Here is a 7,510-nt window from a genome sequence, read left to right as displayed (position 1 = left end):
TTATTTAAATAATGAAACATATCCCTAAGCCTTTTCCTGACACATTTTAATTGTTATGGCAGAGGTAATACCAGCATGTAAACACATTCGCAGTCATCATTACATGTAAGGTTTGTTTACCAGCTGCCAACTTATTCCTGGAAGTATACAGGTAGCTTTCACTTCCTTATTACTGTCATTACTCACATTTTCATTGGCCCATGCAATTTTGGGACTTGATATATTTGATTTTTTATTTATTTAAAAACCTTTTATATTTTACCAAATATATAAATATGTATGAAAATATTATAGGTACTTATATACTAATATATTAAATATCATATTATGTTTGCCTGCATAAGACATTTGTTTGTATGCTACTAAAATATAGATTTGAGAAACATTAGCTTAAATACTGTTCAGCTTAAACCATTTCAGCTACCAGTGTTTTTTTTCTTTAGGCCTTCTGCTTTCAGAAAATATATCATGCTTGGTGTTTTTGGATGCATTATTTTGTAAAAAGTGTGTTCTAAATAAAGCAATGGTTTTGGCACTAAACACTATCTTGGTATATTATTGTATCTTTCTGTGCTCCCTGCATAAAATTCACATCACTAACTACCTTATAATATTGTTGGTTATGGAAATGAGGTGAATGTAGGAGAATAGTTTAAAATAGCATTTCTCTTGGGTTCCTTAAACAATAGACAATTGGTGTCAGCAGCTTTTTGGGTATCTGTAAGGGAGGCAGCCTTCTACAGGCCAGCAATGTATAAGGTATTCTTCCCACTTAACCACCATGCTAATGTGTACTGTGAGTAATTATTATTGCATCATTTCTGTACTCTTATCTTTTAGGTTGCTTATATTACTTAGATTACTATTTGTATATTTTTCACCATTCCTGCCAGTCAGGGATGATATTTTGCTAAGCTACTTTTAACACAAGAGGGTGCTGTACTCTAAGCTATGAATATGTCTATTTTTTTCCATAATGCCATTCTCCCTTTTAGCAATGCAGGTTTTTAGCTACTCTGCAAATGTAAAAAATGCCAGTATTTTAATAATAAATGTGAAGATGTGCTGCAGAGGGCATAAAAATACGCAAAGAAGGTAATATCTGCTTGATGGAGATTTGTAATACAAATAAATGAGTTATTTGATGTCAAATGACACAAAAGAATAAAGAAATTATTTTCAGAAGATAGCAAAAATACAACTGTATTCATAGCAATATCAAAAGAGTTTGTCATAAAGGGAGCAGGTGACTGAATGACTGTGATTTAAAGCACTTGCATGCAATTTTGAAGCTTTTAAGCACGTGAAATGGAATATCACAAACCATGAATCATTCAAATTGAATTGTATAAGATTTTTTTATTATTGTTTTAATAGAAGAGCTATTCTTCTTTAAAGTAACAGGTTTTGTAGTATGAAAGTATAAAGGATAAACAACCTAAAATGTAAAAAAATAGAACAAAAACAGCTGGCCACTCTGGTGAAAATAACTGCATTTCACAGCTATGATGACCAACAATGCACCGTGGTTATGAAAAGGATGTAAGGACTAATACAGATGGCTATGTACACATCTATGAGGCAAAAAATGCCCCATTTTTAGATTAATAATTAAAACTTTTAGAAAACAGTGTATATCTACTGCACCATAAACAAATTACTGCCATTGTTTACAGAATTTAGTGGGAATTCTATAGAAGATTGAAGTAGAGCAATTTGCAGTAGGGGCAGGGAGGACAGACATAGAGCCACAGACATACAGTCCTGAAAATATTTTTCAGGACTGAATAGCCCTTTGCCCTCCGAGGAGTAAAACTGGAGTCCTCCCAGCAGATAGGGTGGTTGGGCATGGTAGGACAACAGTAGTGCTACCTTCTGTAAATGAATGAGAGGGCTCTGATTACTGGCAGCATATGCTGCAGGTTGTTTCTCCTTTAGGTTGTTAGTTAATTCCCTTAGTCCTGCTTCTCTGTGATCCCATTTAATCTACCTGTGACCTCCTCCGTCTTGCCTGTGACCCTCTCCTTCTTGATTTTGACCCTCTGCTAATACTGGCTGTGACACACTTTCTTAGCTGTGGCCCATTCCATCCATTCTGGCTATGACATGCTTTATTCCGGCTGTGACCTCCTCTATTCTGGCTGTGACATCCTCCATCCTCTCTGTGACTCTGTCAACTCTGGCTGTAAGAGGTCAAGAGGCAAGGGGGAAGCCACCCACCCACTTTCTTTAAAATGCCTTTTGCGCTGCCGCAGTACTCATTCACCTAGATGTCCAATGTCCCTTTTTTGTTGAGGTAGATGCTTTGTAACTTAACATGGGAGCAGCCCTGGAACTCTAGAACTTGATTTCTTCTTACAGAACTTGACTCTCTTCCAAAGTAAATATGATATAAACAACCGGGGAACTGCTAGGCATGAAATTGAAAATGGATGCATGGAGTGCACTTTACATTCCAAGCATTCGGTGTGTTCTTTTCTTTTCACAGTTTAAGCTCATCACCACTTACAGACCCAGCTTACAGTATATAACACCAAGACAGGTGTTTTCCTGGATCTAGGCAATGTCCCATAGTTGTTAAAGGGCCCCTAGTACCACCAGTCATCACTGCGATTACCCCACAAGAACTTGTCCCCAATCACTCTATTATCGCCTCACTTGTAAGACATTCTTGCAGGTAAACCACAGACTTGTCTTGTAGGTCTGGGACTACTTACATGTAGTATTTGTACATATAAAAGAAAATCTGAAAATTACACCGATCACACAAATACATAAAAGAAAAAAATATTAAGAGTAACATTAAACATGGTAGTTTGCATTGTCCATATATACAGAAAAGGGAAAGACACTGATATTTACATACAGCATTTGGAGCAAGAAAAGTAATGCTATAAATTAGTCGTGCATGAAAAATAGAAAGAGATGCTGAGAATTATACCCAGCATACATATTAAGAACACATTGGACTTAATTAAATAAAGCTTTCCAAGACTGTAAAAGATAAACTGTTATAAGCGAATTTGGATGATCCAGCCAACCTGAAAAGAATCTGGCCCAGGATTGAAAATAATTGCCAACTAACAGAAAATTATTTTTAGGAAATCTATTCCAGAGTTGCTGGATTGCCCAGGTTCTCCCATGATCATCTATTTTCTGCAGTCTTGGAGAGCTTTAATACATCAGGCCCATACTCTGAAGTGCATGAACAACAAGATGAATGTAAGTACAAGGTGACATATACACATAAGTACTGAGCCTGAGAATTGTACAGAATGACAGTGGTACTGTGCAGCAACCATATATGTAAAGAACATATACTGAACATTACACCTAGAATAGGGCTACAGAATAAAAAATAGTGCTGCGAATTACACCAAGAACACAGAATACAAGCCAAGCTACTGTTCCATGTCTATAAATAAAAATAAGAATGATTCCAAGAATTAATAAATATTATACAGTGCAGTGCCCATGCATACAGATAAGAGAAAATACTAAGAAATACACCCAGTGTATACAGAAAGGGAAGTGTAGCATGAACATGAAAAAAACAGAAGTCATAAAGTAGTAAACTATGTCACTTTAACAGAAAAAACACCCCTATTTATTGTACAGTGCTACATAAAATGTTGGCGCTATGTAAATCCTGTTTATTATTAATATTAATATTATTATTAATAATAATAATAATAATAATAATAATATTAATAATAATAATAAACAGGAACAGACAGGTACTAGTCAAAGTGAACACCTTTGCAGCAATTGAACAGTGATTTTTGGACCAGAAGTAGCACTGAGATTATTATTACAAATTTGCTGATGTCATCTTGTGGTCCATTCATAAAATGACTTTACTGCAGACAGCCAAAAGGAAGCATCTGTCCTGACCTAAACACCTGAGAAAGAATCCCGACCAGAAAGTAATCAGAGGAATACAAAGATAGGGCTGGAGTGTCATGTGACCAAGGATTTGGGTGAGAAAATGGGATGCAGATAAATAGCTAAACAATTGTAAAAGTATTTTAGTAGGGCAATACTAAATGGGAGCAGTGAGCAAGATAATGGACAATATCCTAATATTTTTCTCCCTGTTCCTGCTAAGCATTGCTCTGCTGTACGATATAAATAGATAAATATTAGAAATTCATCCCTCAAATGATCCACGGTAGCACTGTGACAGAATATAACCTGGGTCTGACCATGTCCTATGTATGCATTTGTTAGAATAAAACTCTGGCTCTTCTATATGGTGATCAATCTGTCACCAGTCTGTGCAGTCTGGTCAATATGACACCTTATGGGAGCAGACATGATGTTTGTGCATGGTTTTGTTGTGGACTACAGAACTATAGAACTTACACCTGTACCTGGTCACTGTAGTAACAGAACACAGGAAGAGCTTCACCCTGCCCATTGTCTTCATTGTAACATGACTTGACAAAGTACTGCTGACAAAACTTGATGACATATGGAGCCATTGACCGAGTCATGGGAAGGACACTCATAAGTAAGGGGATATTGTACAGCGCTGCGTAATATGTTGGTGCTATATAAATCTTGTTTGTTAATAATAATAATAATAAAAATAACAATAATATTGCTTGATTTGACATGGGTTACATGAAAGAAGGCATTCCAACATGATTTTAGATAAGTAAATCCACTCCATGTCTGCACCAACCTCTAGGTCAGGCATGGGCAAACTGTGGCCCCCGGGCCATATACAGCCCGTTAGGCTTTTTTATACAGCTCGTTGAACTCTCTTTCTACTTCAGCGACTCTGCTGAATTACATCCAATCCGAGGCTCTGGCCGGTGCCCCCCCGAAAGGGGTCAGGGGAAGGACCCCGCTGGGGGGCCGGCTTGGCTTGAGCCACGGACCATGTTCCCTGTACAAACCCTGGGCTCGGGGAAGATGGCAGAACAACCCGCTCACTCTCTCATCGCAGGCTCAGATCAGTGATGGGAGAGTGAGCGGGTTTATGTCATCATAACGCAACGCAACCCGCCTTGGAGCTCCATCCATCTGATCCTGGCTTTGCCCCCCTGCCAAATTTTAGAACACATTGTGGCCCCTGAGCCAAAAAGTTTGCCCACCCCTGCTCTAGGTGGTGCAGCTTAACCGGTGATCTGTAGTTCAGTTCATTAAAGGATAACCAGACAGGATAATGTTAGGTGGAATTAAGAATAAGTGGATAATTGGACATTAAATTATTATGTTTCTTACTGGTACGTTTTAATCTTTTTTGCAGTGATAAATAATCCCTTTCCCAAGCCTGGCTGCTGTACACTGTGCAGCAAGTCAGCAATTAGGTTTTAAAGGAAACATGAGTTCTGTGGTGTCCCCTTCGACATGGTGCACGCACCCTGTAGTCATATAAGCTGTAATTTAATACCTGATGACCTGTACGTTACTCAGTAATTACAGCCTATGGGGTTAGAACCGGATCATCCACAAAGCAATTCTAGGCAGGAGCCTAGGGCCCAATGGATGTCTAGAGGGCCCAGAAACAACCTTCATACTTCTGGAGTAAACCTAAGAAATAGAACGATAGGTTAAAACCTTGACCCCTGTCACAGGAGAGGATGGTCGTGTATGCAGTTGTCTTGTAAAATCATTTCAGGAAAAACAATACAAGAAGGGAGGCATATTTTGTGTCTATTGCATACCATTTAACCCCCTAACCGCTAAGCCCGTAATTTCTCGCACTAAATATTTTTGCTCTTTTTTGCTCTTTTGGTTAAGCCCGTATTTTTTCGCCTACACTAAAATCCCCACTTACCTGGTCCAAAAAAAAAAATTTCATGAAAACCTGTGACGCTTTTGGAACAGAAATCTAGAAATCAGTGTAACGCTCAGGTGGTTAAAAGAAGATTTAGGGGCCTAGCTTAAGCTGCTAACCTTAAATATGTCACTTCAGAGCTCACAATTACACAAGAACCTGCTCATTTGCTAGATTTCAGACAAAGTAGCAATGGAAATATTTTTTCTTCAACCAGGTCAACTATACACCTAAAAGTCCTGGTTTATATCACAGATACAGCCTAATGCTCTGCACAATATGATGGCACTATATAAATACTGTGTAATAATAATAATATTGATGAAACACTCATTCCATTTTGTTTTATTTTTATTAATTGTATATTCCAGTCTTCCACTGCAGCAAATCGTCACCATCCCTTCACAAAAACAGCAAATTCACCCAAAATATATTTCATCTACTGTTGGGTTGCCACTGTTGCTAGAGACCCTGATTTAGAGATTTTCCTGTCTAAGATCAACTAAAAGAGCATTTTATTGTCCTGACATGCCATGTATGACAAAACATACCCACATGAATGAAATCCTATGCACATACTGCTATGTTTGTCTGTGATACTTCCAGGTTAGGTAATAATGAGCCTGATTTATTAACGTTCTCCAAGAATAGAGATGATAGATATCATGTGAGAACCTGGATAATCCAGCAAACCTGGAATGATTTTCTTTAAGATTATTTGCTAATGGCATGTCATCAGTCCTGGACCAGATTTTTTCAGGTTTACTCCATATGTACTCCATGTAACTCTATTCCTTTCATCCCAAGTTAAAGTGCTAGTAATTTTTGCAAAGGTCTAATGATGTCAAGCCTAATTTGTGTCTCCAATAAAAAGATTTCATATAACTTCCCACAGTGGTATCTGCAAAAACACAGAACTTACAGGCACACTTATTCTTGGTCATTTACTTCACTTACTGAAGCAAGATAATGAAAACAGTCAACAGTGGCACCTCCATGTTCCCTCTCTACACTCTCTTAAAAATAAGTATAGAGTGATATTACTAAGCCATCATGTTGATGAAATTGATTTATTATTTTCTAGGTTGGTGTAATAATGAGTTTGGAATTAATTTAGCCTGTAACAGCTAAACCTCTACAATAGAGGAATGCTTTTATAAAATATGTTTAAAGTTGATAGTTGTATTACAGGCCTTGAATATATTTTCGGAGGTGTTAAGTGCAAGCTGGATCCCTGTCTTGACTTTCAGTTTATTAATGCACTACTGGACTGGATAAAAATACTTTGTATTTCATATCTAAGTAACATCTGTTGATATTTGGCCATTGTAGGGTTCATAGAAGGAGTAGAAATGGTCAAATGTGTAGAAACTAGAGGAATAGACCAAAATTCAGTTAAATGGAACTAAAATCTGATTCATTTCGGACCAATTGCAATAAAGGATAATTTATTAGGCTTAAAGCAGAACTAAAGTTCCAATGTGTGACCAGGCAGGGATTTAGATGGTGGTGCCCACGTCAGAACGGGGCCAGGTGAGTGTAAAATGGGTTTAGTTCTGCTTTATTTACCCTGTTAGGTCAAATTACTGTAAAATCAGGTGGCTGCAGTCTGTATGGAGTTTGAGATGAGTCTCTGAGTTTTCAAGTTTAGTTTTTGTTTAGTAAAAAAATGACTATAAATCTGACATACAACGATAAATGAGCCTAAACATATAGGGTGCT

The sequence above is a fragment of the Pyxicephalus adspersus genome, chromosome 1 (genome assembly GCF_032062135.1).
Source record: "Pyxicephalus adspersus chromosome 1, UCB_Pads_2.0, whole genome shotgun sequence".
Taxonomy (NCBI): Eukaryota; Metazoa; Chordata; class Amphibia; order Anura; family Pyxicephalidae; genus Pyxicephalus; species Pyxicephalus adspersus.
This window is presented reverse-complemented; position numbering follows the sequence as displayed.